This window comes from Zonotrichia albicollis, chromosome 2 (genome assembly GCF_047830755.1).
Source record: "Zonotrichia albicollis isolate bZonAlb1 chromosome 2, bZonAlb1.hap1, whole genome shotgun sequence".
NCBI lineage: Eukaryota > Metazoa > Chordata > Aves > Passeriformes > Passerellidae > Zonotrichia > Zonotrichia albicollis.
Genome location: NC_133820.1, coordinates 111,560,464 through 111,587,857, shown reverse-complemented (window position 1 = coordinate 111,587,857; position 27,394 = coordinate 111,560,464). Strand labels below are relative to the sequence as shown.

The window sequence follows — 27,394 nt, the reverse complement described above, 5'->3', positions numbered from 1 at the left end:
ATTTCCATCGTTAGCAATTGTTTATCTACCTGTATCTACTGCTGGTCCTCCTTTTCCATGTTTTATTAATTCACCAAAGTTGTGTATGTTTGCAGAGGAAAAAAGTCTTGCTGTTATCATCTCTAGAGAAACTACAGAGTGCACATATAGAGACAGGAGACTGTAGAAAGAAGTAAATGGAAAAAACCATTTATTTGTTCTCTCCCACAACATAATTTATTTAAACATAAGGAAGTATAAGAAATTCAGTACATGTAAACTTAGGGAATTAGAATCAGACCAATTGCTTAAGATCTTGCTTTGGAGGATTGACAGAATTTGATCCCAAAGCTACTTGCAGCTTGGTAGCAGTAAAACGTAATTAACAGAAAACTGCTCTGTTGATCTCCTCTATCATTTAAGTCTTCCAGAGGGATAATGTCAAGAACCTTTCCTTCAGCTTGTTCTTGATATGGTTTGTAACAATTAAATTAAAAACAAACACAGTGTTTTTCCAAAAGTCTGCCATTGTTGATTTTCCACAGGAATATCCTAGGTCCTTTAAGCCAGGTGTTGCTGAAGTGTATTAGAAATGAAAGGCAGAAATGCAGGATGTGTATAAGCAATATTTTGTACGCTACAGTGCCCCGCTGGGTTTGTGCAAAGGAGCTGCTTCCCAAAGCTTTAATTGGCACTTAGCTTCTTTTACAGCCTGTTTGCCCAGACATCCAGCACCACATAGTCAGTTAAAGTGTAGCTGCGAGTATTATAAAGCACATCTTTACAGGAAATAGGAACATTCATTTGATAATTGGCATGAAAACTTGGCCATATTAGATTTAAAAGTCATTAGTTTCGCATCTGTGAGATGCTGAGTGCTTGTTCTTGCTCACCTCCAGGCATGCAAGCCACCACGAGGGTGGCTGAACTGCCTGGCGGCGCCCGGTCCTCGCGAGCTGCCTGGGGCTGTGTGACTGCAGCCACTGCAGATGGCAGAGTGGCACTGCCACCCCTGCCAGCCCCAGCCGTATGGACAAGTCCAACAATTAGCCAGATGTGTCTGAGCAGTGTGTTTCCCCACTCACGTTTCAGGATGTCTCACAACAACCCCAGTCTGAGTGAGAAAGTGCAGTTCGCTTGCAGACCTAGAGCAGGAGGAGTAGCAAATAATGCAACCTACAGCAATCAGAAAACGCTTTTTCAGTAAACCCAAAGTATTCCTTAGGAGCATGCTGACTGATGAATGTTTTTTACAAAAGCAAGAGGGGAAGTGCAGGGGAATGGGATGGCGGACTTGGGTATGTGCCGATGAAAAGATGGCTGCCTCCTAGAGAAGGGATTTCATGACTTTGTTTTGGTTACTTGAGAATTATTGTTTTCCAATTCTTTCTTCTGAGAAACTTGGAATTCAATTATTTTCTGTAATTATGAAGTAATAACGTGTTTTTTATTTGTAATTTATGCACGTGTGCATATGTATAGATATACACGTTTCAAAGAAAGGTACTTTTGGGTTTTGTTATGTTTTTGGTTTGTTGCGGTTTTTTGTTTGTGTGTTTGGTTTTTGTTTTTAAAGATGAGAAAAGTGATGGGGAAAGAGGAAAGAAAATAAATGTGCTTCCATAGAAAAAAACAGTTGTTCATTGCAGCTATTAAAAATCAGGTCCATTGCCATGGAGAAATCAGTTGATGAAAGTGAAAAGTTTGCTTCTTATTTTTTAACAGAAAAAATACAGAAGAACTCTATGTGTTAACAAACTGATATATTTTGTAAATCTTCATTTTCCTGTTTGTGCTTTACACGGAACCTTTCTCCCCTTCTTTGGCACTTACCAGTTCCAAGAACAATCACCACAGTCTCACTTGAGAAGCAAGATTCTTCTCTAAAAGAAGGTATCCCTAAACAGTGATCACTTATCACTGTTGATGCTGTTTTTAAACAGCATCAGTGTGGAAGTGTAGAGATCTATGAATGAAGTGTGAAGATTGTCAAGAAAATGTTACTGAGTTTTAATGTTAGTTAAGCTTAGCTTACCTTTGTAAACCACATGCACATGCTAAATAGCAATGTGAGAGTGCACACAAGGGAACAAAACAGTGCCAGCAGGTTGATACTGCATATCAATCTTCAGCTACATTTCTGCATTTTGACTTCATTTACTGCAGCCTTTTTGTTGATGATTGAGGTGAAGGGATACATGTTAGGAAGGAGTACAGCAAAGCTTTAAATCTTTTTTCTTCAAAGGGTGGATTTTACAGGCCCCTCAAGATACTTGCAAGCACATACAATGTTTCTTAATACATTAAGGCCTGTGTAATGGTTTATCGCAGTTTTGACCAATTTACCTTCTGACAAAGCAATAACACATAATGGCTCTACAATGCACAGCACCTGCTAGCTATAATGTTAAGCAAATTCCTCCAAATGTGGTCTGCCACTCAACTTCAATGTAAAATCCACAAGTTTTTTCTCATCTCTGTGGTACTATTTTCACAGGGATTTTCAAAAGTATTTGTGTATGATGAATTGCATAGGACTGTGGCAAAGGAATCATAATTTCTGCATCCAGATTATCCAGCACATGTACCAATAAATATTGTAAACTGATACACCAGGGCTCCAAGCTTCTCTGTGATTCATACAAATGGATTTGCTAAGTCAACCTGATAACTCAGCTGATCAGACAAATGAAGTGTCTTGGATAACACCAGTGTCAATAATTACATTTTCTAAATGGGATAGTATATCTCAAGTTGAAAATGAATGTATAATTGCTGTTAGAGATCATGAAAAATCTTGTACAAGAGCTAACAAGAAAAAACAGGTATTTTATAAAAGATTGGTTCTGTTCTAGTCCTTGTTTATACTAGAGGTTTGTAGGGCATGCACATCTTAATCAAGATACATGTCAGTGTACAAACTGCTGAGCTCTGCTGGGGATATAAACCCTGGAGTTGAACACAGGCTAGCCAAGAGAGACACAAAATCTGCAAATGAATCCTCCTTTCTCCATCCCTCTGACCCCCTTGAATTCCTCCTGCCCCTGGGAAGTGCAGTGTGCCCAAGAGATAGGACAAGGATGAAGGGCCAGGGCTGGAGACACTCGCTGCAGCAGCCCCTCCGTACATTGAGGGATGGAGAGTCCATGGGTGAGGCAGTGAAGTGGCAGAAAATCTCATGGACCTTAGAAAACCCTAGAAAAAGAAAATGTGGAGAAAAATGGTAGGAACTGCTGGGTTATACGGTGCGCTGAGAAAAGATGTGAACAGCCAGCCCCCATCAGAGATGCTCTTAGGTCTCAAAGGAGAGAAGCCAAAATCTGTAATGTTTCTGATACCTGCTTGAAATATTGAGCTGCAACCAAAGAGAACTAGAAAGCACTCTAAGTGCTCAAGGGAGAATACTAAGATGAAAGAAGATACCATTAAGATAATTTTGCATACAGGAGATCTGCAGAAGACAGCTCTTCTTCTAAAAGGAAATAGCAATTTTGTGATCTATAAAATTAATTTGGATACTCTCATTGCTTTTGCAGAAAGCTTTCCAGAGAAAATTGAAATGGAAAAGGGTTTTTAGAATTAAGATTTACTTGAGATGATGTGACAATGTTCAAATGATGCTGTAACATTTGAAGAGTGAATTAGTCTTATTACCAGGCTCTTCTTTTTTTCACTAGCACTGAATTTTTAAGAGCAATTTTGCAAAAATTATCAGAAATGTCCATTTATACAATGGTGTCCTATTATTTAAAGAGCTTTCATTGGCAATATAAAGAGTAAACTGCTTGAGAACGTGAAAACCAACAATTGTCAGTGGATTTGACATGATTCTAAAATTGAAAAAAAATTGAGAGGATTTCGTAAATTCTCAACTGCTCCAAAGAGTCTGTTTCAAACCAGCAACTGGAAAAATAAGAAAAATGTACTGTGCTAGAGATTATTTTTCCCCAAAACCCAAAGTGTCAAAATTGAGCCTAGACATGTTTTGTGTTCTTTTGAACGGTAGAAAACAGCCATCAAAGAGCTGATGATTGCATGTTAGAAACAGAGACTGATTGCTTTTCCCAACTAGGAGAATGAGCGCAGAACTTGAATTTCCTCTTTATGTGCAATTTATATATGATGCAAAATGCCAATCTGAATTAAAGGGATAAATACATGCAGTGCTGGGAGGCAGATGCTGTGCTCAGTGCACCAGCAATGGCACACATTGGCCAAGGGAGAATCTGGATGTGTCACAGCTCCACCTACTGAAGCAATAAGAAATGATTGGGAGGGGTATACTCAGTCAGTGTAATGAATTGGAGCACCTGAGGGTCTGTGTAGACCCTGGAACAGATTTGCCACAGGTGTCCCAATCTGCACTTGTGCTCCTGCTCAAGATCACGTAATATCAGATGCATACTAAAGTCATGGAAGTCAATCAACGTGCCCTGTTTGAAGCAGCAGCTTGTTTTTGAAACTCTTAAAAAGTTCATTTCTGCCTTTTCTTATAGTGACTGACTAGCACAAAAGTCAAGGTTTGTCACTTCAGAAGGATGCTGCTGCTCTAGTTAGTGTTTTTGGTGAAGCAACAGATAGTCTGTTTATTCAAGGACCATGAAATGAACAAGTATTTGCTCACCCTTTTGGTGTACATCTTTTGTGGATGACAAAGAAAAGATTGGCCAAATGTGAAGTTCATTTTGAGCTGGAGGAATAGCAGGGGAGATTAAAAAAAATCTTTTAAAAAAATACAATCTGTAGCTGTGCTTTTAGCAAAAGATTAATATCATTAATCTAAGAACAGTAAGCATGAGTCAAATATGCAATTTCAATGAATGCGTTTTATATATCTATTATCTATCCAAATATCTATCTGTGCCTTATGGGATCACAGAGTAGCTCAGAGCCAGAAATTCTGGTTACTGTTCAGGTAAGTTCAGATAAGTATTTCCTACACCTTAAGACCACGTTGACAGGGGAGAAATAAGTGAAAAATGTTGCAGCAAAAGTTCTTAATCAATGACTAGTGTTTAGCACTTACTAAGAAAAGTACAAAGGAATGTGGTAGCACAGCACAACAGGAGTATGAATAGCACAAATTTTTCATGCTACCTGAAAGATTCTTATAGTTAGTCAGAATGACTCTCTCTGAGTCTGAAAGCAGGCAGAACATAATATTGGACCTGAAGCAATGAAGTGTTCAAGAATATGTCAGATATAAAGTGTGAATCATGAGGCATTTATTTAGTCCAGAGGGTTCCCAGAGACCAAACACCCACAGAGCACTGGCAACAGCACAGCTCAAAATATGCAGAACCTGGAATGTCAAAACAAAATGATGTTTTTTAAAAAAAGAACCTTTGTGGCACATAAACCAAACAAGAAATGACACTGATAATAACTGGAAATTGAACATATGCCTAATGTTTTCATGCTGTAATTAAACAACTTAAGTTATGCTAAAAAGAAAACATTTACATCAGTGGGTAGGGAATGTGGAGTCAGACTCCTTGAAAGGTAGACACAATTGTGAGTATCTTGGTCTTGCATATAGAGTGTTTTGCCTGCCACTTGTCTGCGTGAAGGAATTTTCTTAACAAACACAGTCTGAAGTGCAGACTTGGATCCCAAACCAGCAGGAACATCAGGTGTAGGAAGAACATAGCTCAAAGGATGCCAGTCTTGAAAGAGCCAAGAATGGATGAGGATGGCAATTTCTTTGGATGCAAAGAAACAAGACTTAAAAATTGGGTATTTGTAGCATGCACCACCTCTTTTTAATCTTTGATTCTTATGGAATCAGTGAATGAAGAAAAAGAGATATAAAAGCCAGGAACTCAAACCTGAGTGTTTGAGTTGTTGAACAGTAGCAACAGCATTCAGCACAGACTCTTCTGAGTTGACATGTTTTGTGCAGGAGCTGAAGAACATGGAAAGCAGATAGAATTTACCTGACGTGAACAACTAACCTGACTCTTTGTGACATTTCCACTACTGAGCAAACTACAAAAACAATTTACGATTTAAAGGCAATCAAGAATCATTTGAATTGATATTTTTTACCTCTTCTCACTAAATAAAAGGGTTTGGAAATAGCACACATTGCTAGAGGAAAAAAAAGAGCAGGTAAAGACGAACTGAACAAAGCTCTAAACTCTTGAGTGAAGGAAGTAATATATAGAGTTGATTAGACCTAATTTCATTCTAATATCCCTTTCTTAATCTGTAGCCAATGTAAGAATGTAGCAGCACATTATAAGATCTGAAGAGATTCTGATTTCATAGTAAAATGAAGCAAAAAAGGGGAAAATTAAATATGATACATAAAAAAAAGAGAACTGGCAATAGGTACTTAAAATAGAACAAATCATAGAAAAGTCAATTAAATATGACTGAGAACCAAGATAATGGGCTTAATATTTAAAAAGTGATTGAACAAAGAAGGAACATGCAAATGAAATTATTACCACGCTAAAAACTGATACAACTCCAAAAATGATGGGAAAAGTGAATATTGTCACTATTCCACATATTCAGAACAGAAGAATTGCAATTTTTGTAGTTTATTTTCAGCAGGAATGATTTTTTGGTCCCTAAAAAGTATTTTAATATTTATCTAGGATTACTTTGCTAGCATCTGCAGCAAGGGTGGCCCTGGATAGTTATTGTTCCAGGAGAGTCAGATCACAATGTGGCCTGAGCTGCAGTGGCATTGCAGCAGGGGCTCCAGCCTGCTGAAGAATTACGAGTGACTCTTAGAGGTCATCTAGAAGACATCAGCTAACTTGCTTTATGCTGAAGAAACTGAAAGGCTTAGATTCCTGCAATCCTTTCTGATCCAGAGTGCTTTCCAATTCAAAGCAGGAAACCTGCAGCGACTCATTTTTTGACAATACTTAGCAGGCAGCCACCTTGACACTTTAAGCAATGAAAAGCAACTCCTCAGGGCAGGAGCTAAAGATTTCACTATGTTAATACCACAGCTCTTGAACATACACTTTCTTCAAGCCAGAAGTCTTTGTTGTACCACTTTATCCCAATAAGTTTCTGCTCAGCATTTTCCAAAATGTCACCTATGCTTTGATATTGCTCCCCACACCAAGTGTACGTTTCAAGTTTTATGTGTGCTGCTTTCTACTGGGCTCAGCAGTTGACATTAGATATCTATTTTCACCTTAAATGTTTACAAAATTCACACAAATACTTGGATAAGTTCTGAATTTACTCAAAAACCCATGAATTCAGTTTTTTACAACTCTGATTGGAAAACTGCCTAGCAGAAACAATTACTTTATTATTTTTAAGCAGTTCTTATAAATAAACACTTATCACAGTTGGAAGAAAAAGTAGGAGAAATGCTAACACTGCTAGATAGAACCCAAATATTTAAATTTATATACCTCAAGCAAAAGAATTCCTTAAAAGAGCCCTTAGTCAAGCTCACTGGGGATACAAAAATAAAGGCACAGAGCAAGAATTACTTGTGACAGTAAATCCACTGGGAAAACATGAGACAAGAAAGAGGAAAGCCACGAGTTTGTGATCCAGTTTCAGAAGTTTGAGCTGGAAAGGCAGGGTTTGTGATTGAAATCTAGGTTTAAGGACAGGCAAGGTCATAATAAAAAAAAAACCCTTAGAGTGTTGGTCTTTTCTGATTTATATTGTTGGACTCATTGGGCTTGCTGAGTTTATAAAACACCTACTACAAGGAATTTTATTAAAAGTGCACCTGTTTGAAAATAGGTGTGAATCATTTATGAAATCCAGCTGTGTATATGACAGGTACAATCTGCACCTCATCCCGCAGCCAGCAGGCAGATTACAAGCAGTGGGCAGGGAAGGAGCACTGGCCAAACACCATTAACTTGAAAAGACAGAAATAAGGTCAAGGTTAAACACTGAAAAATTTACTCCTGGACTCTGCAGCTACAAAGGATGCAAGAAAATGTGCATCTAAACAGCAGTAAACTTAATCCTGGTAAAAAACCGACAACCAGATCAAGATAAAAATCAGGGCTGTTCATACATCACACAGGGAACAGCATGCCAACACTTGTAATTTATCACAAACAAAGAGGACTGGAAGCAAGTCTTCCTAAAGACTTAAAGCTCTTACAGAAGCTGTGCCACCAGGCATTTATGTGTTAGACCTGAATATATCTGACATAGGCTGAACACCCAGAAAACCCAGGACCACACTGTGCCATTTTTCTGGGGTTTGAAATTCCAATATCTTCTTTTGGCTGAGCTGCATTTCACACAAATCAGAAGCTTTAGCAGAGCCCTTTTACTCAGACCTCCACGACAAGACTCAGCAACATTTTACATATGTACCTGTGGTGCAGACTGATAGGGCCAATGATCAGTCTTTCCATTAACGGCATTTATCAACAACTTAGCTGCTAAATAATGGGTTGCTTCAGCTTGTACACTTAGTCAGAATCTCTGTGCTGACATCTGAGAGCTGGATCAGGTCCCAGCAGAAGTGGGAATCTGTCCACCAATTAGGTATAGAAAGATTTATTTCAGGAGCAGTTCTGTGTAAATGATGTGTTAAAAGATTAAGGATCCCTTTGAAAAGACCTGCATAAGTGACCTATATTCTTATGTGGCAACTTTAATACACTTTGGAGACAAGGAAAAAAAAAGAAGGGCATATTTAGGTGATATTTTGGACCATGTTTGCTGCCTTAGGTGGCAGTGACTGCCAAGGGTTTTTATTTTGTCACAGATGGTCATGCTTAAACAGACTTGCCTGCCAGTGTGATTTGAACTTTACTTAAATTATAAGTAACCCCACAATCTAAGTCAATTTCCACCATGACAAAAAAGGTTATTTAAACTTTCAAATGCATTGGTTTGAAAATTAAAATACCCAAGAGTGCAACAATAATGCAAATCTGCTCACCTGAGCCTAGAGAAAAAAAAAGAAGGCAAGTGATTTGCAACTGCCTTCTCAGCTTGAAGGAATGTGCTCATCTGTGGGTCAAAACACAATAATAACTACCTAGTCTTCCAGTGATTGCCATCCTGAAAGGATGAAATGTTTTAACATGTAAATAAGTTTATTTGCAAATCTCAAAGTGAAAACTCTATTATATAGTAAATATGAAGCACATAGTAAGCGAAGAAGACACAATCATCGCAGAGTTATTAGACTGAAGTGTCCTAGGTGACCTCCACAAGTTTTGTGTAAATTTAGAGGATTTTGTAAATTTTCCTCGCAGTAAGTTTCTCAGATCCTTGCAAGGAAGCTTCAATTGAGCATTTTCTCTAGAGTTGAATCTAACAGAAGTAAACAGTCACTGTGCTTGGTTAGAAACAAGACCTATAATGGACTACTGGGGCTATGTTGCATGAAAATTTACCATTTGGAGGGATTTAATGATAGCTAGATAGGTCCAAGCCATGGCTGTCCAGCAGAGTTACTAAATCAGCAGGAACTGCTGTCAGTGTGAAAGGAGTTGCAGTGAAAAACAAGTTGGAAAGAAGCATGGGTTGCTGGGAGAGACAGAGTCAGACTTGTTCCTCTGCCCTGCTTATGTTGCTTTGTTAGCCATTACCTGGTCGCAGTTCTTGGACAACTACGAAGCACAAGGTTGTGCTTGCTGCCCACTGAGTGTGGCTTCAGGGACCTCCTCACCCATTTCAGGGTGCTCTGCTCCAGGACCAAAGAAAGATCAAGCCCCCTTTTCTTCCTGTCTTTGTGCTCACTGCTCTTCCCTGTTGAAACCTGCAACAAAGCGTGAGATATTAGCGTGGACACTGTGCACAGGGAGCACCAGCAGCTGCCACAGATTTCCCTCAGATTTGTCTTTCAGGGCCTCAATTCTTTGCACTTTTTCACAGCTGCTTTTGGTCACCAGGTACGGCCTTTCTGTTTAGTCTATTTCTTCTCCCTCTCAGCTCAAGATATCTAAGAAATTCTTTCTAAGAATTGAGAGTCTAACCTGGCCTTTCTAAGAATTGAGAGTCAGGATTTATTGACATGTCTGACATGCTCTCTAAAGACAAAAAAAATCCCAGCATTTTGGAACTTTCCTCTAAAGCATCACTGGAGGATGGTGCTTTAAAAAACTATTTGAAACTACCTTTATGGACCGGAAGACACAAAAGTACCACCAAAATAAATACAAAGATTGATCACTAATTAAAATATTTCCTATTTCCAGTGTGGCTTCCTCCTTTTTAAGAGTTGAGCTTACCTTTTTTTAACCTCTAGGTAGTTCTTGTCAAAAAATCCTGGCTAACATAGGCAGTAGATTTACTTATTTAGTTATTTTTAATGTTTTCTCTACTGTTCATCCAACCTTGCTGAAAAATGCCTGAGTATTGCCATAATACTCTCCCATTTATTTTCCACAACAAAACCTTGTTACTGTCTCCATACTTAATTTCATTTTCACAACCAGGCCTCCATATTCCTTTTTGTTAAAAAGGAGCACCATTTCCATGTTATTTTTCACCTCCAGAGGTGTTATTAGCTTACTGTAATAACAGACCATGCTCATGCCGAGTCTGCTGAAGAAATGATGCCAGTAGCCCAATGAAGCCATGCCAACTGCCCAGCAGCTTAGCATTCAAATTCTTTCTGTATATAGCTGGGCTCTCCATTGCCCCAAAGTTTAAGACATTGAGAAAATTAAAGGTCTTAGAGAAATATATTCATTTTTCAAATGCACACATAGAAGGCTATTATTTTCTAAGGTCTACTTCAGTTCAGCCAAAACCATGGAAGAAAAGCTCATAGTTCCAGGTTACAGTCCTGCTAGGTAAGTCACTAGTGATGTAAATACATGTTTACTGCTGCAGAAGTAAAGTTGGGGAGGAGGAAGCACACTAATCTCTCTTTCCAAATCTTGCCTCTTTTAGATATTATGGAACACCATAACTAGGCTAAAACCCTGTGCTGATTCAGGCAAAGGCAATGAGAGAAGAAATTGAGAAAAATCATGGAGAACTTCTAAGTGTTTGTAAAATCAGAACTGTAAAGGTGAGGGGAAAAACCCCAAGAATTTCTGTCAGTTGTGTAAGGCACAAGCTGAAACAAATGTTCTTGCATCCTATGTAAAGACATTAAAAAAACACAGTACCAAAGGCAAGTGAAGGGCAAAAAAAGCCCTCAATGTCTACATAGCATCTACATGAATTCTTCCGAAAATGTAGTAGATCTGGCTGATTTCTGTTGTATTAGCCTGAGCCACTTAGCATGGCTTTTCCTGGATGTATTTTAACAATGGTAAACCTGGCCAGAGAAAATTAAGGAACTGAACACGATAAAAAGTGGTGACTACATGAAATCATAAATGATACTTCATTGTTACTGCACATTAAAAGGTCTGCATATAAATGATATTTTTAGATCATTATAAGCTATCACCATTAAAATGGGAGCTTGTGTACTTTTTGCACCACAGAAGGCACCAAACCATTCCATCAATTCAGCCTCAGTATTTTAAAAGTTATTTAAAAGTGAGTGGCATCTCCACACAATGAACTAACATAATCTGTGATTGGTTCTTTGGCATTTAGTCACTCTAAAAGTATTAGGACAACTACCTAAAATAATTAAAAGTATACCCCATGCACTAGTTTTCCACAAATAGAAAATAAACATTCTTACTCTTGAATGTTTAATTTCTTTGAGAAATCACTACTGAAAGAATTGTTCTCAAGATATTTAGCCTCACAAAAGAAAGGATGAGAAGATTGGCATTTGTAATGAGTTTTCGCTCAGGAAAATAAAAACACAGAGAAATCTGCTAATAGTTTTCATTTCAAGACAATGATTAATAGTTCTGAAATATATGCTGCTGACTACAGTTTCTGTGGAGATCTTTTCAAGGACTACCCCTGAAAAAGGTAGCAAAATTACCTGATAACCCAGATAACCGATGGATATCAGCTACAAAACTGCAGCAGAATGCCTGAACTACTTTGTTGTTGTAACCTTGCAGCCTAAAGAGCTAGGTTCAGATCTGTTCTCTACCGTACACTCATTGAATAAGTGCAAATAAGAAATCAAGTGCATGACTAGACATCACTTCAAAGCACTGTCCTTCTCACAGGGGTGCTGTCTTGGAAGGTTCTTTTAAAATGTTTGATACAGTCTAACTGCTATTTGGCCTTCACTGCCAAATTCTCAAAATCTGTAAAACATTAACTAAGATAAGGATATCTGGAATGCTTGAAGCTGCTGCACTACTTCATTACCTCAAGGAGAAATGACTAAACAGCTGAGAGAGACAATTTACTTTTTCAACAAAAGAAACCTTTTTCCCTTACAAAAAAACCCCCCAAAAAAAAACCCAAACCAAGCCAAAATTGAAACAACAGAAACAAAAACAAACCAAAACCAACGAAGACGACTACAGCACACTTCCAGGAATAGATTAGCCCCAAATGGAACATATACCATATTCCTTATCTTTTTTGACTCTCAGTACTGTCATCATGAACTGTTATATTATAACAAAATTTTATGGAACACCCCAGATCACACTTGCTGCTATCCACAGTCCTTTCTCGAAAGAGTTTATCAAGCCCCTTGTTATGGAGTTATATATTTGGAGTGGGAAAGTTACCAAAGGCAACACAAAACACATATAAAGCACATCTGAATTTAGATCCATGCATTGTGTATTGCAACATGTGACATGAAGCAGAACAGAGAAAGAACAGCTAATAGGAAATTGTTCTTCTTCAGTCACAGTTTCTTACCCTTGGTAACTCTTTTACAGAAATTTGATGTTTATTTTAAGGTTTCTGTCCTTTAATTTTTCCCCTAAAACACCTGAAATGTCTTTGAGGGTTTTTTTTAATAGCATAAAGATGTTTGCCCTTCTTTTTTATTGTTGTGCTGGTATCACATCTCTCCTCAGCAGATGCAAATCTGCATTTACAGATAGAGAGTACTTGCTGAAAATTTTTTGGGTATTTTACTTCAGCTTTGACTGTATGAGAAAATATCCAACAGCTGTTGCTGGTGGCCACTACTTCCTCACAGGCATTTAAACATACCAGCATATGAACTGCAAGGTTGTTGAGTCTCATCTATGGAGAGATTGAATTATTTTTCAGACTTCTGCTCCCCAGGAGTTTTCACAGGTACACAGACCCACTCTCTCTTGTCTTTGCTAGAAATATAAATAAATTCTTGTGAAAGTATAAGACTTCATACTACTCTTTGCATTACTACCTTTCTTTCTCTTTTCTGGTGCACAAAGGTCAGACACAGCCCATTATATCCATTTGATTTTCCCTCCTCAAACAGCAGACAGTGAGCCAGCCTTTGAGCAAGAAGGGTCATTAGTGAGAGCACTTTTCAAAACAATATAAATGTTGATGTTGATTTAGAAACATCACTCACTTAAATACCCTTGAGTTTGATCAGACTGAAGAGACAGTTAACTAAAAGCTTTACCCTAACTGCTTATGTGGCAAATAAGGAAAAGCAATTTGCCTCGTTAAGATCTGCTTTCTGAGAAAACAGTTAAGGGTAGTATTTATGTCATTGTCTCTTCTCTTTCAAAGAATAATATTCACATGCAATAAAATTAAGAAAGAATTGATTACTCTTAAAAGCTTGTTATCAAGATGCTACTCAGTTTTAAAAAATGTGGAAATACATTTGATGCACTTTGATGGGTCAAGATTAAATTTGCAGTACTAGTGCTGTTGTGCTCCTTGCATGTTTCCGGAGAAGAGAACAACCATTTCAATCCCAGGCCACCCTGCAGAATTTGTGAAGGAAGTTGTCTGTTTTTCTTACCTGGATCAGTTAGAAACTCCATCCACACAAAGCAAGAATATGAATAACAGTTGACATCATTATTCTGAACACCTATAAGACAATGGGAAGCAGGATGATTAGAAAAAATACATTTCTAAGAGATTCCTTAGAGATAATCAGAAAATAAGGACTCCAGAGTACTCATCTGCATTATTAGCCACAACTGTAATCTGAGCACTGAGTTAGCTAACGCATTAGTTTTTGACTACTCACAGTCATGTACTAAGTTCTGCCTGATATTTGGAATTTGTTACTAAATGAACAACATTTTAAGATCGGAGACAATTGTAGCTAATAATCTTGGAGTATCAAGTCCATTTTGAAAGCTTTCCAGCATAAATGAAATAATTTGCTTCGTCTGAAATGCAAACAGCCTTTTATTTACTGAGTTGTGCCTATAAGGCATTCATCAGATAATACCTCAAATTTTACTTGTAATACAGAATTTCAAAAATGTAATTTTCTTCATGCTCATGATGCTTCAAAACAAAGCAGTTATCAGAACTCAAGTTCTGAGCAGTTATCAGAACTCGAGTTCTGATATATTACTATCTGTTGAGCTTGGTGGGAATCTAACACATTTTCCTCCTGCTCAACAGTGTAGCCAACATGTGCACCCTTCCACCTGTCCCAAGTCACCAACAGAAGTCAGAGAAGAATTTCAGAGACAAGAGGCCAAGTGGCAATGGCTGTATCCACCCTCTAATTATATGAAACCATAAATATTCTATTCATAATATATCATATAATATCATATCATATATATAATATTTAATTACAAGTTAGCCAATATTTGCATTATATTTGGCACAGTGCTCTGGATACTTCAGGAGCCTGAGTATATTGATTTTCTATCTTCAGAAGAGGTAAGGGCAGCATTCCCGTTTCTAGCATAGGGAGATCACTGTTAACAGCAAGTATCTTATACTTGAGATCAGGGAGCTGAGTGGCCTCACAGAGACCAGCCTGATTTGCTGTCCCATGGTAAGAGGAACACGAACATGCAGATTCAGGAGCTCTGGGAGGTACTGGTACCTACTGAAAATAGCAAAGAGCTCTGTTTCTTAGGAAAATCCACATACTTGATGTTTTTTAAAGGCTTAAATACAAACCCCTGTCTTGCAAAAATACCTGGCAACACCATGTTAGGAACAACTTATTTTCAGCCTGTGTCAAATTTAAAGGTACCAGGAGATAGATTTTGCCTTATTTACTTGACAGTGGTAGAGATATCAAATAACAAAGACACTTTTTTATTACAACACTATTTGGCTACTAGAAAAAGGGCAAATGTCTAAAAAGAGACATACAAATAAAGACATAGCAAGAGAAATCCAGAGAACACTTTTGAGACAGCTAAGAACTCCCTACTACAACACGTAGCTTTTCCCCAGAGAGGACCAACCTGTGAATGAGAGCACTGTCATACCAGAACACTTTAATGCTGTTCACACGAGACTGCAAAACACAATGGCAAAATTAGGCACAGAATTTTACCACAGAGAATTCAAACTAATGAAAGTTACCACCATGACAGCCATTTGTTATAAAGAACTTTAGGAAGCTGTGTGGGACCATGTAGAAAACTATAATGTGTGGTGATGCAAGTTTGTCTGGACTCTTTTCTTGCAGAGAGATGGTGTTGACGGCAGTTTCCTTTAAAGTGTTGGATTTAGATAATATATAATCTTGTCCAGATAACTGATCTTCAGTGGTTCCGCTTTACCTGGTTTAAGCAAAATACAAGGACTGGAATTTAGGTGCCAGCCACAACTCAGTAACAATTAAGCACATGAGTTAATGCTCAAATCATGTTTCAATTAAAGTTCCACATATTTTTCAGAAAGTAAATGAGAATCCCTTGCAAGCTTCTTCCCTCACTAACTTCAAAGCAAAAGGTCATATACATTCATTTATACCACAATTTTTTTAATGCTCCAATTGCACTGCTGCAGGTCATCTTTCCATGGCAATAGCTGTACAGCATGAGAGAGTTGGCGAATTCAGAGCAAAGAGTGCTCTCAAGTACTCTTTTGATTTTTCACTATGGCTACATCTCTAAGAGAGCATGCGAGCCCCAAATTTAATTCTTACATACCTAGGGGTTTTGGCTAGATTTTCATTTTACTTCTTCTTCCAGAGGACTGCAACATGCAGAGATAAACCAAAAGGACAACACAGCAAGGGCTGCAGCAACCAAGTAATGAAATATGGGTTCTGGAGAGAGGGCAATGCAGCAGTCAGGGGGGACTCTCTGCTCCCTTATACAATTTACAGCTGCTGTATAAGAAATTACTTAAAACCGAACAACAAAGGAAGAAGAATCATAGGAAAGATATTTAGCTAGAAAATTATTCTGACTTGCAAATAGGACTAATATCCTGTTTTTATCAAATTAACAAAAACTACTGAATATTTTCCTTATAGCATACTTTTATGGTTTTTCATCTCCTAATCAGAGGATTAAGATTTAATATGGTATTTTGCACCTCTGACCACTTCCTGACATGTGGTGGTGCTACTGTTTAAAGCAAGTCAGAGAGGCTTCTCTAAAGATCAATCAGACATTCCTTTAAAAAAATGCACAGTCATCTTAGAAACAACAAAAAGCAATCCCCCCAGTTTCATATTGATTTTTTTTTCTTCTAATAAAAACAATGTACACATATTCATTGATCTAGAAATATTTTTCCTTTTATAGTAAATGAGTCTATGTGTATGGTATTCCAAAGCTTTAAAGAAATTTACCTCTTTAAAGCAGCGGAGAGAAATTTACCTATGCAGCTCAGGACTCATGTAACTACTATACTTGAGGTCACATGATAACTATTGCTTTTAGTTCACCTCTACACATTGGGGAAAAAACCAAACCATTCAGGAAATTAACAATCTTTTGGTTGAAAGTTTTCCCTTTCACCCACAGAGGACAGCTGATAAAATGTTCTGATGTGCTGTTCTAAGTCTATTTTTTGCTGTTTACTAATGTTGTGTTTTACATATGAGTGTATTTCATTTTGTTGCAAGCTGTGCAGAAAGGAAACTTTCCATGGCGTCCCTTTCAAACCTGATGAGAGCTACGCAAACGCTGGCCTCCATTCAAGACCACATCTGATGCTCCTGACAGCATGTGAAGAAAATGACACACATGGTGGAAGAAGGGAGGAGCACAAATGAAGGCTAGCTTCTGAGACATCACAAAGCTATAAAAAAACCTTGTTTTATAAGTCTCCTGTGTAGCAATAATAACATCAGTAATAGTAGTTTTAGCAAAAGCGATAGCAAAATAATAGTAACAAAAAATTATGGTTGGATCTTTATTGTCAGAAAAAGGTGCTGTGATCAATCAGATCAGCTCAACTCCAGTTTGTAGCAAAGTAACTGGCAGAACATGTTTGAGAATGCTCAGCTCTGTGGAGCTGACATTCCTTTCTACCAATGACAAAGATTAGAAAGGTGAGTGGAAAACAGTTCACCTAGAAATAGTACTTTTCCAGGCTCATTGATGTCCATACTAACAAGAAATAAGCTTTGCACACAAATGCAAAACATACAGTTTTGCTTGCCTTCTATTTGAAGCACAAAACAGCTTAGAGAAAAAAAAAAGGGAAAAAAGGGTTCCTAACAGGCAAGATCCATATGACTGTGGGATAGTTTTCAAAGGGAAATGAAAATGTCATCACCTGACATTTCTGAAGCTGAGCTTTCAACTCCTGAGACAGAGTGCCTGCAGGAGTGTTAAATAGAAGATCTGGTCACAGACCAGTACATTCTCCATATGTTTCCCAGGGGCAATTAGTGTCACTTCCCCTATGAAGGGGCTCACTGTGCTTACCAGTGAATATGTCAAGTCTGGTCACTCTGAAAACAAACACTACAAAGACACTGACAGGACCTTTAGATTGAAAAATGAATCCTTCTAACTTATACATTCTCAAAAAAAAAAAAAAAAAAATAGTTGAGTATTCTTCCAAAGAAAGTTCTCTGAATTCCCCTGTGACATTCCCAAAGAAGAGAACCAGAACATATTTAACCAAAAGCCTGTCTCAGGGAAACTTTTGGGCTGTCTGATTTATCCCCTCTCTTGTTGCACAGCTGGATTCTCGATGCAGGGGCAGAAGGTTTTCTGCAAACACACAGGCACCATGCCTTAGAGGCTGCCCCTGAGGAATCTGAAGGCATTAACTCAACACTGAGGTGCCCCAGCCAGCAGGATGTCAGGAATTGCCCCTCCCTCAGCCGCAGCCCCCAGAGTGCCTGAGGATCACACCAGGCTGCCTGGGGGAGCTGTCAGCCTGTGCTGGTACATGGCTTCAAAGGTCTTAAAATTCTCAGCAATCCACAGAACTATTTAAAATTATTTTTGTTTCAAAATCCCTCTACGACTTAGAAAAACATCACCTCTGAGGAACTGGATAGATGTCAACCCTAACAGTGTGTTAGCAAGGGGAGTTGGAGCTGAAGCCCTCTCCCACACAGGAGTAATCAGAACAAACGCTTTCCCCTTTCACTCCCTCCTCTTGAGATGCAAACAGTGGAGGAAAGAGAACTATTTCCTCCTTTCAGTCCTGATACTGATGATTAGGTGTCTCCCCTTTGAGGAGGAGGGAAGCAAGAGTGAAGACAGGTTGGGCTTCCTTCCAAGTGCACCATCCCGGGCCTCTCCTCAGTAAATGGATGGCATTGCTTATACAAGCAGAGACTGGCCCAGCTTTAGCAGGAGGGAGCAGCTGGGATGCACATGGATATCTAACACATCAAACCACCCTGCATCATGGCCCTGTCAGCACCTGGTGGCCACTGACCAAGGCCAGCAGTGTCAGAAAGCTCTGTGGCTGGCTCTTTCAGGTGGGGAGGGATTCCCAAATAAAAATCCTTGTCAAAAGAAAAAAGCATAAAAAATACAGAAAAAAAAGGCAAAAAAGCTTTGGCTTTTGTTTTAACAAGTCATTTGCAGGAATGGAATAAAGCCACTCCAAGGGATAAATGTAATTTAAACTTTAAAGCCATTGCTACCCATCTGTGGGAAGCTCAGGGATGCGGAAGCTCAGGAGTGACCAAGAGCTGTGAGTACTGTGTGTCCTTCACATGGTTTGTAGAAGTAAGTTGTTGTTCAGGCAGTAGTTTGCTAGGATTTTTTTTTTTTTAACTCTGAGTAGCAAGGTCTTAATGCAATATCTGTTTACTACAATTCTCCAAGAGGCAAGATGTTTCTTGGCTTTTATCCAAACCATATAGTTCACATATATACATTAGAAAAAGCTGTCACATCAGCAGCTAAGGTTGATATAAAGAGAGACAATGAGAGGATTAAGAGGTGGAAAGCTTTAGAAGGCAAGCTACTGAATATTTCATGAGAAATGAAGGAGAGAACACCACTAATGCAATGGGAAGTTCAGAAGGCTTAAACATCTTAGGGACACTTACAATAAAATAGCCCTTAGGCCTTCCAGATGTTGCTATGCAGCTTTTAGGATCCTGATATTTCAATCTGATTTTCATACCATGGTGAGTGCTTCAGTAAATGTGCATCAGAGACATCGAACACTTGCCCAAGGAAATTTGCAGAGATGCGTGTACAGCATCACCAGAATGATGTGACATTTGAGGGTGCCTTTGAGGGCTGATGCTTTATTGATATTTTTTATTGACACCTGAATGATGCTGATGTGGGTGGAGTTTCACATTTCCAGCTGTGAGAGTCTGGTCAGATCCAAAGAGAAGAGATTTCACAAAGACGTATTCATCACAGTTACTTTTTCCTATCCCATCCTCTAATGACATATTTTAACAGATCTTCTCCCTTATGTCTCATCACCATCAAGAGCATGTAGTCGGGGGAAAAAGTGGACAGTAGAAGAATTTTACAAGGCATTACGTTTATTTCTTAGGAATGGGACAAGGCAGAGGTAAGCCCAGGTGTTTTCTGTAGGCTTGTCAGTGACAAGAGGCAAGGCACAGCAGGAAACACTCTCCAGTTGCTTCATTTGATAGTCTCACTTATGATCTTCAAGATACAGCCTGACAACACGCAACTTGAAGAACACTAGCTTTTTACAAAGCAGAGAGATATTTAGGTATAACTTTATTTATATTATCCTTTATTTTTCAAGTACATCTCAAATGAACTTTGTTTTCCTCCCCTGCCTCCAGAATACCAGGAAGGCATTAAGGAGCTTGGACAATTTTTTCAATCTTTGAGCTCATCAAGCACACTGATGAATTAACACCTTGTCAAAACACTATTTCTGTTTACCATGTTTTTATGGCACATTTACTTAATGACTTTCTGGAAATACTCAGTTATAAGAAATTTCTCTCCCACCACTTGTTTAAATACAGATCCTCTACTGTGAAAGTTAAATAATGCTCAGTACTTTCTTTTATCTTGACATGATATTTTAGTCTTTCATCCATGCACTTTGAAAGTGTTAGAAATATAAAGAGTAAATTTCTAGATCTTATGACTTAAAAAATAGTGGTTTGCTTCTTGAAGAAGTTTTGGTTTTTATTAAAAAGAAAATTGACATAATTAATCTTGGAATTATTTTTGTTGTTTTTAAACTTACATCAAAAACTATTTAAAAATTACTGTTTCCCCCTGTACTGCTAGCGAGCTATTGTGCTCTCATGCCATGAAGCAACTTCAGCAAGTAACTTGCACATTGTGGAATTTCTCATGTATTCTTGGTAGTTATGTTAAAGAATTCATCTATCATAATAACAAAATGGAAAACAATAAATTGGCACACATGATAAAGGAGTTTTAGAGGTATATGCTGTTTGGTCATTGGAGACAAGAAACATGTTGGACAGAGATGCTCCTTTGAGGAACTGTGCTAAAAGGGCAAGTCAACATGAATCAGCAGCTAAATATGGTGTCTACTGCATGTGAGTTGAAATGAATGGTGGCCACTTTTTACTGAAACAATTGCAAGAGATTATAGATAAACCTTGATTTCTGTGTTCCTGTTTGTTGTGTATGTGTAGGAAATTAAGATGTGAGGCTCAGAGACTGCATCTCCACCATGCCAAAGTAGATTATACCTTCCCAGTGCTAATAGTTACTACTTGCTATAGTGCTAATAATTACTGTAGTTTTGATCAATTAAAGCAATCATAATAAAGTTGCAACAGTTACTTTTCCTATAAAATGCAGAGAATGTCTTTGGTATTTTCTTGAGATTGAGTAGCCACAGACATCAGTCATTGCTGAAATAGCAAAGGAAACACAATCATGGAGGATGTGACTCAATAAAATACTTTTTCTCATTAAAAAATAATGAAAAAAACCCCAAACCTGAAATCCAAAACATTTGAATTGTATTACTTCATTGGCATCATTATCAATTCCTGTGCCACTTTTGTAAGGCATGGTTGATTTTGAAAAAGCTTTTACCAACCAGCTGACAGTTGATGTTTTCCTCACTACAGTAGTCACTTCTGATCCCACAAATATGAAAAATATATCCTTAAAAACATAATAATGGCTAATTATTGAACATATCTGCAGTCACTATGGAAGTAATGAGTAGAGCTAAAATAAATCAATTTGAATGTTTTTAAGAATTAGAATTAATTAGCAGTACTAAATAACTGTGCCATGTTAATAGACAGGAGCAATATCCTCAGTTTTAGATATACTGAGTCAGGTAAGAGTTGCTTTTTGTGGTGATTCCAACACATAATTCAAAGGGTTCTGTTAGGAATTTCTAAGCAGCAAAATGCAGACCAAGGCATCTAATCCTCTACCTCAAACTACATTTTAACCTGGTTTTTTTTTTTGTATAGTGCACTCTGTACATCCATTAAACCCTTCAAAATGGTGCTGCAATTACCAGGACTGCTCTCTACTGAGTTGTAAGGCTAATATATATATTTTTATTTACTACAGCACCCCCTTCCTTTTGTGATAGTGTGACAGAATGATCTATGAAGAGCTGGAGCTATGAGACTTGTGTTACTGTAATTAGTGAGATCTAACCATGTTTCATACCTGTGTAGCTCCATTCTTAGGGCATCTATCCATGTTTTACCAGCACAGTGAGATTTAAAGCCAAGTCTTATCTTCCAAGTGCACATAAGGATCAGTTCATCCACCTTCAGCAACAGTAGGTGACAGAGGGATCGAAGCCAGATTAACAGATGGACTTCACAGTACAAGGATTTACCTTTACTGTGTTAAATACACCCGTGGCATAAGTCACACCAATGGCAGTTAATTCTACTGTAGTTTGTGACAGAGCTAAAATGCTCCTTATATTGCTCTAGATATAGAATTTTTCTTATTTCTTATTGGGACACTAATTTTCCCAGTTGTATGACAGGACTGTGAGAATGCAGGCTATGGCTTGATGCTCAGTCCTATATATCAAAGTCATTTCTTCTGGCTGCATGTTAGTCAGCTTTTAAGAGGTAATAAAAATTGACTCTATGACAAACTAAAACATTTGTTTGTTTATAGCTCTTAGAAATTGTGGCATTACGTAAGCAAAAAGGGGGTGGCAGCACAAGACACTCCCAACAGCTTTATTGTTTTAGCTGAGAAATGATATTCACATGCTCTGCCTCCAAGGGATCATGTTAGAGGGAGCAGATTCATCAGGTCCTGCCCTGCCTATATCATCTTGACTTCATAAACACCATCCCAAATCTGTTCAGGGGAAGCAATATATATTAATTTCCAGAAGAGGGGAGGGACTTGTAAAATTCTGCATTTAAAATTGTTTCAAGTTGCAGCTGCCACAGTTCCTACATCACTGCTGGCAGAAAGACAAGAAAAACATACAGAAGATTCTGGATGTAGCTTTAAGCTACATCAAGAGGATCATGGGGTGTGTGTTTTGTTTTTGCAAGCCTGAATTTTTCCATTGTGGATCAGGAGTGTATGGATTAGAATGACTCCAAGAGCTGTCAGCTAATATCTACACTGCAGCATGATCAGACAGTAGCAACCTCTCTGGAATGCTGTGTCAATTTCTGGCTGCTGCCATGAGAACCACAGGTCATGCTTCCATGAGAGATTTTAAAGTAGAAACCTAAAGTTTAAATAGGAAAAGGCACCCAGACTGTATAATCTTCTGCAGAATAGGAAGAAAGCATTCATCTAATAAAGCACTGACAGCTTCTTGGAGATTTTGCACACTGCTCTACTTTCTTGGGCACTCTGATGCCACTGTATTTTCTTGTTACATTGGAACAACTGCATTCAGGTGAACAAGGCCGGTGTCTCAGTTATCAGTGAGGGTGACTAAGCAGGTCACTGGGTTACACCTTGGGACCTGTACTTGAGTTCAATGGTTAAAAAAAAAAATCTAGGCAATCCATGTACTTGTTGCTCCTCTAATTTTGCTCTGCATTGAAGACACCCATTATCCCATGAAAATAAGGCACTCAACACATACCAAATCAGTCATATTGTAAAGCATAATGAAGTTGCTGAAATTCTAGTAAAACACTGTTTGTACCATAGGAGATGTTCTGCAAAGAATGTTAGAAGTTCAGTCATCGCAATTTCAGCAACAGTGCCTCTTAGGCGTTACAGTCGGGTATGAAGGTCATGACTTTGAAAGCAGATGACCATTTAAAGCAGTGATTAGCTTTCTAGTCCACTTATCTGGATGCTGGCATCCTTTCTTAAGCTTTGCACCAATTAGAGGAGGGAAACCACAACCAGTAGTTGTGCGTCCTGGTGACTCAACACATGTTAAGAAAAGGACTACAAGATTTGAGCCAGTGGGTGATACTTGTAGGGGGCTTGAAGTGCCTGTGGTCATGGAAAGAGCAAGGCTCCAAACTATTATCTACCCCCAGAAAGCCAGAGGGAGTGCAGACCAGTGTGGGAATTCTGCCTCGGACATGGCCATGCTGTGCAAATACTGGGGCACAATCTGCTCCTGGAGCTGGAAAACTGAGGACGACATGCCATTGGAAGGTAGGAGTTTTGCAGAGTGCAGTTCTGGGAAGACAAGATAAAACATTCATGCCTTCTCCCACCATGAAAAGAGAGTTACTTGAGCCTCTCATAAGAGGAACAAAAGTGCTCAAGCGCAAGAGCAGCAGGACTGGTGGAGCTGTAGCTGTTTGGAAGAAAAAACTGAACTAAAGCCCACATCCAAGTCAGAAGGTGTAAAGTGCACAGTCCTGCTGTACTAAATACCTTACCTTGTGCCAGTAGGCTTTCTTCAAAATATGACAGATATTTGAAGTAGTGGTTAGCAAAAGATCAGTTAACTTGTTCACTATTAGATCTCTCTTTGTGTCTTAGTTCAATTCCACTGCACACAGATTTATACAAACTGCCTTTATAGCATCACCTTGGAAAAATAGGAAATTATGAATTTCTTCAAGGGGGGAATATTTTCTAAAGCTAAATTGGTTAGCAGTGATGAATCAGAGAGGCATCCTCTCCTGCACTACTTGCCATGACCAGAACCAGTGTGCTGCCCCAAGTTCCTGTGCAGATACATGCCTTCAGAGCCAGGCTGATTGCAGGTGTCTTTCCAGACTTGCACTTCTCAGAGGCTCTGGGACAGAATATAGAAAATATTCACTGGAATCAGTGACTGACCCAAAATACTGAAAGTCATGGGGTACATTTTCAAAACTCCTGCCAAGGATCATTTTTTCTACCGAACTGCAGCAGCACCCACACTGAAAACAGGTAAAACTGTAGCCTTCCTGCCTTTCCACCAAGCAAGTAATAGGATGTAGAATTATGCCAGGCTTTCCCACAAGACAAAAGTAACAGAAGAAATGTTGCCCAAATAATAATCAGAGGCAGGGTTCAGTGGTGCAACTTGTTCAGCTATGGATATAAGAAGTGGTTACAAAACTAAGGTGTTGAGAATCAGTCAAGAAACACTAAACACTAAGCTACTGCCTCTAATTTCAAGTCCTGAGCTTCAATATGGTAGTTGTACAGGTCATGGGGCACTGGTCACAACAACAATGGTCATTATTTTCTTTTCCCTCTCCCTAGTCCTTTTTCTTGAGAGAGGTTTTTCTATGTTTCATGTTCCTTTAAATATTACATAGCAACTTTTTCCTCTGTACTCTGAAAAGATGTTACAGCAACACAACTGCATTTTCAGATGCACAAATCCTGAAGTTAAACACTGGTGTTGGCATATTTACTTAAATCAAAGATGTCTTAGAGATGAACAAAGAGAACTGGTAAATGTTACACAATCTAAAACAAATGAGGAATTTCATATTAAATATATCAGAAGATTATATTTTTCAGCAGTTACATAGAGGTTTACAAAATCTTACAGATTAGCATTATACTTAGCTGGTGAAAGTGAACCAAAAGAATTAAGCTTCCTAGGCAGATGAGGACCTGGTGCCAAAGAAGAGAAAGAATATGGATTTTCCAGCTCAAGTTTTTAGCTTTTTGTTCCCAACCCAACTAAGATTTCCTACCTGCTTTCTCCTTCCCAGTAACTTTCTATGTTATCTGCTTTTAATTAGATTGAAACAACAAATAATCTTAGCGATATTCAGCTACCCTCTCAAATATTTTACTACCACTCCACCTGTGAAAAAGAAATAAAATAATCAGTCAAGGAGCTCGAGACCTCATTGTATAGCCAGTCACCATCAACTTCCTCAGGATATTTTTTAAGATGAGTCCAACCTCTTTAAATCCTTTTCTTGCTAAAATGGTTTCATTTATAATCAGCTAAGGTTTGGGGTTTTGCTCTTTTTCCTTAAAGAAAAATAATTAATAGTATTACGGGAAGAACGCAGATAGTTCCTCTGAAATGGTGATTTACTGTCTAAGGTTATGAAATGTAGAAGGGAAAATGGTCTGATCTTTCCCTAATGGAGTTCTGCTGTTTGAAGTCCACCTTACTCCTTCTTGGTAAGTCTGGTAGCATTGTATATTCCCTAAAATGTCGCTTCAGATAGTCCTGCTTTCATTCACCTATAACTCGTTTGAACTTTTATATTTTGGTCTGAGTTTTTAAATTTTTTTTTACTATATAAGGTATCTGCATCAAGTTGAAATTTTTGGAACCACTTTAGCCAGTATCTTCATGATTTCTGCAAATGAGATAAGGATGTGTGTTGTGAAGTTTAATTTGCACTGAATATTCTGATGACAATTCCCTTAACTAAGCTTTCTGTGTTTCAAAGGAGGGAGTAGAAGTCTGACAGGAGAGGGACAACATCATAAGAGAATGATACAATGATTGATTCCTCCATATGAAAATTTGAGCCTTGGGGCCAAGTTACAAATCTTCCAAAAAATTACAGCCTGCATATCTGTTAGTGATTAACAGCTGAAATTTTACATTCAGTGAAAAAAAATCATGCTTTTCATGGGTTTTTAGTGATATCCAGATTGCCTATATAATGCCTCAAAGAACTGCTAAGAACTCATCTGTCTTCTGAAAATTTTTGTATGTGAGCCAATAGGGCGCATGCGAGCCCCAGACTACATATACATTACAGGGCTTCAGGAAAAACACTGGCTGTTGTGAGCAGAAGTGAGACTTGGCTACAGCACAACTGGGGTAGGAGTTAGGGAGGGAGTGAACGTCAGAGCTGAACACCCCTTGTGGATATGGGAAACAGGACACCAAAGGAAGGAGGAAAGGAAAATCACGCTGGAAAGCCACTCTCCTCATAAGAGATCTATAAATTCTTCAATCTAAAGATGTTGGGTTTTACAGGCATACTGTCTTTTTTATGTGAAGTTGCAAAACTCACAAAAAGAAGGAAGATGTGTCTCAGGGGAAGAACGCAGAGCTGGGCAGCCTACACAAGACAGTGTGGGCCAAGAGCAAGGCCTGAAACAGTCGAGAAGCAAACATGGCAGGATAGAAGATGAAACAAAGGACATCTAGGAGTGTTCAGGTGTCATGGATCTCTATGTGCTAGGGGACATGCTACCTGTAATTTAGCTGCTTCCCAGATCTTCTATCAAAGCCTAACTGGCTGACCACTGTTCCATTCTACAGCAGAGAAAGCCTTATGCTCTGAACTCAGAGCCAAATCCAGGCATTGCAATGTCCCCCCTACCAGAAGATATTCTGTGCCTCTCGGGGAGGACTTTTCCTATAACAGACTCAAGGCTTCATCAGTAAAGGATAGAGACAAGTCATATTCTCCAGGTTTTATTTGGAAATCATGGGAGCAAGGTTGTTTTTAGGTTCTGAGAGCCTGGACTTAGGTTACTCAGAATCAGTTGGGATTTATGGTCTCTAACTGTTTAACCACTTTTTCGACTCCTACTCCTGAAAAAACTTTCTCATCTGCTTCTCTTACTTCCCAAGATGAAATAGGAGGAGTAGGTGACTTGTGTCTTTGTTGCCAGTCAAGCATGCCTCCCTGTAATATGTTGCTGGATGCTCTTTTCACCTGTGCCATTTCACCAGCAGAGACCACCTCTGTGAGCAGGTTGCATGCTAAAGATATAACTGCAATAAATATAAAATGACACACCAACATGGTCTTCCAATCATTATATCAGGAACTGCGAGGAAAAACCTGTAGGAGGAAAGCTGCAATAGAAATGCAGGGTCATTTAAGTGAAAAGTGTGGAAGGGTAGAGGCAATGACCCACAAAGTTTGTGAGGTGAAAGGATAACTTGTATGCTTTCCTGGAACTAATTTCTGGGAGATCTACATTTC

At 38.5% G+C, this 27,394-nt stretch overlaps 1 long non-coding RNA gene across 1 annotated transcript in view; it reads right to left on the bottom strand.

The window, feature by feature from the left end:
• The window catches only part of LOC113459972 (uncharacterized), a 93,743-nt gene that overhangs the window by 10,978 nt on the left and 55,371 nt on the right, over positions 1-27,394 (bottom strand). Inside the window, exons 2-3 of the long non-coding RNA XR_003381575.2 lie at positions 13,736-13,807; positions 9,528-9,697 (exon numbers count right to left, since the gene is read on the bottom strand). This is a non-coding gene — a long non-coding RNA (uncharacterized LOC113459972). The remainder of the gene's footprint in view (positions 1-9,527; positions 9,698-13,735; positions 13,808-27,394) is intronic.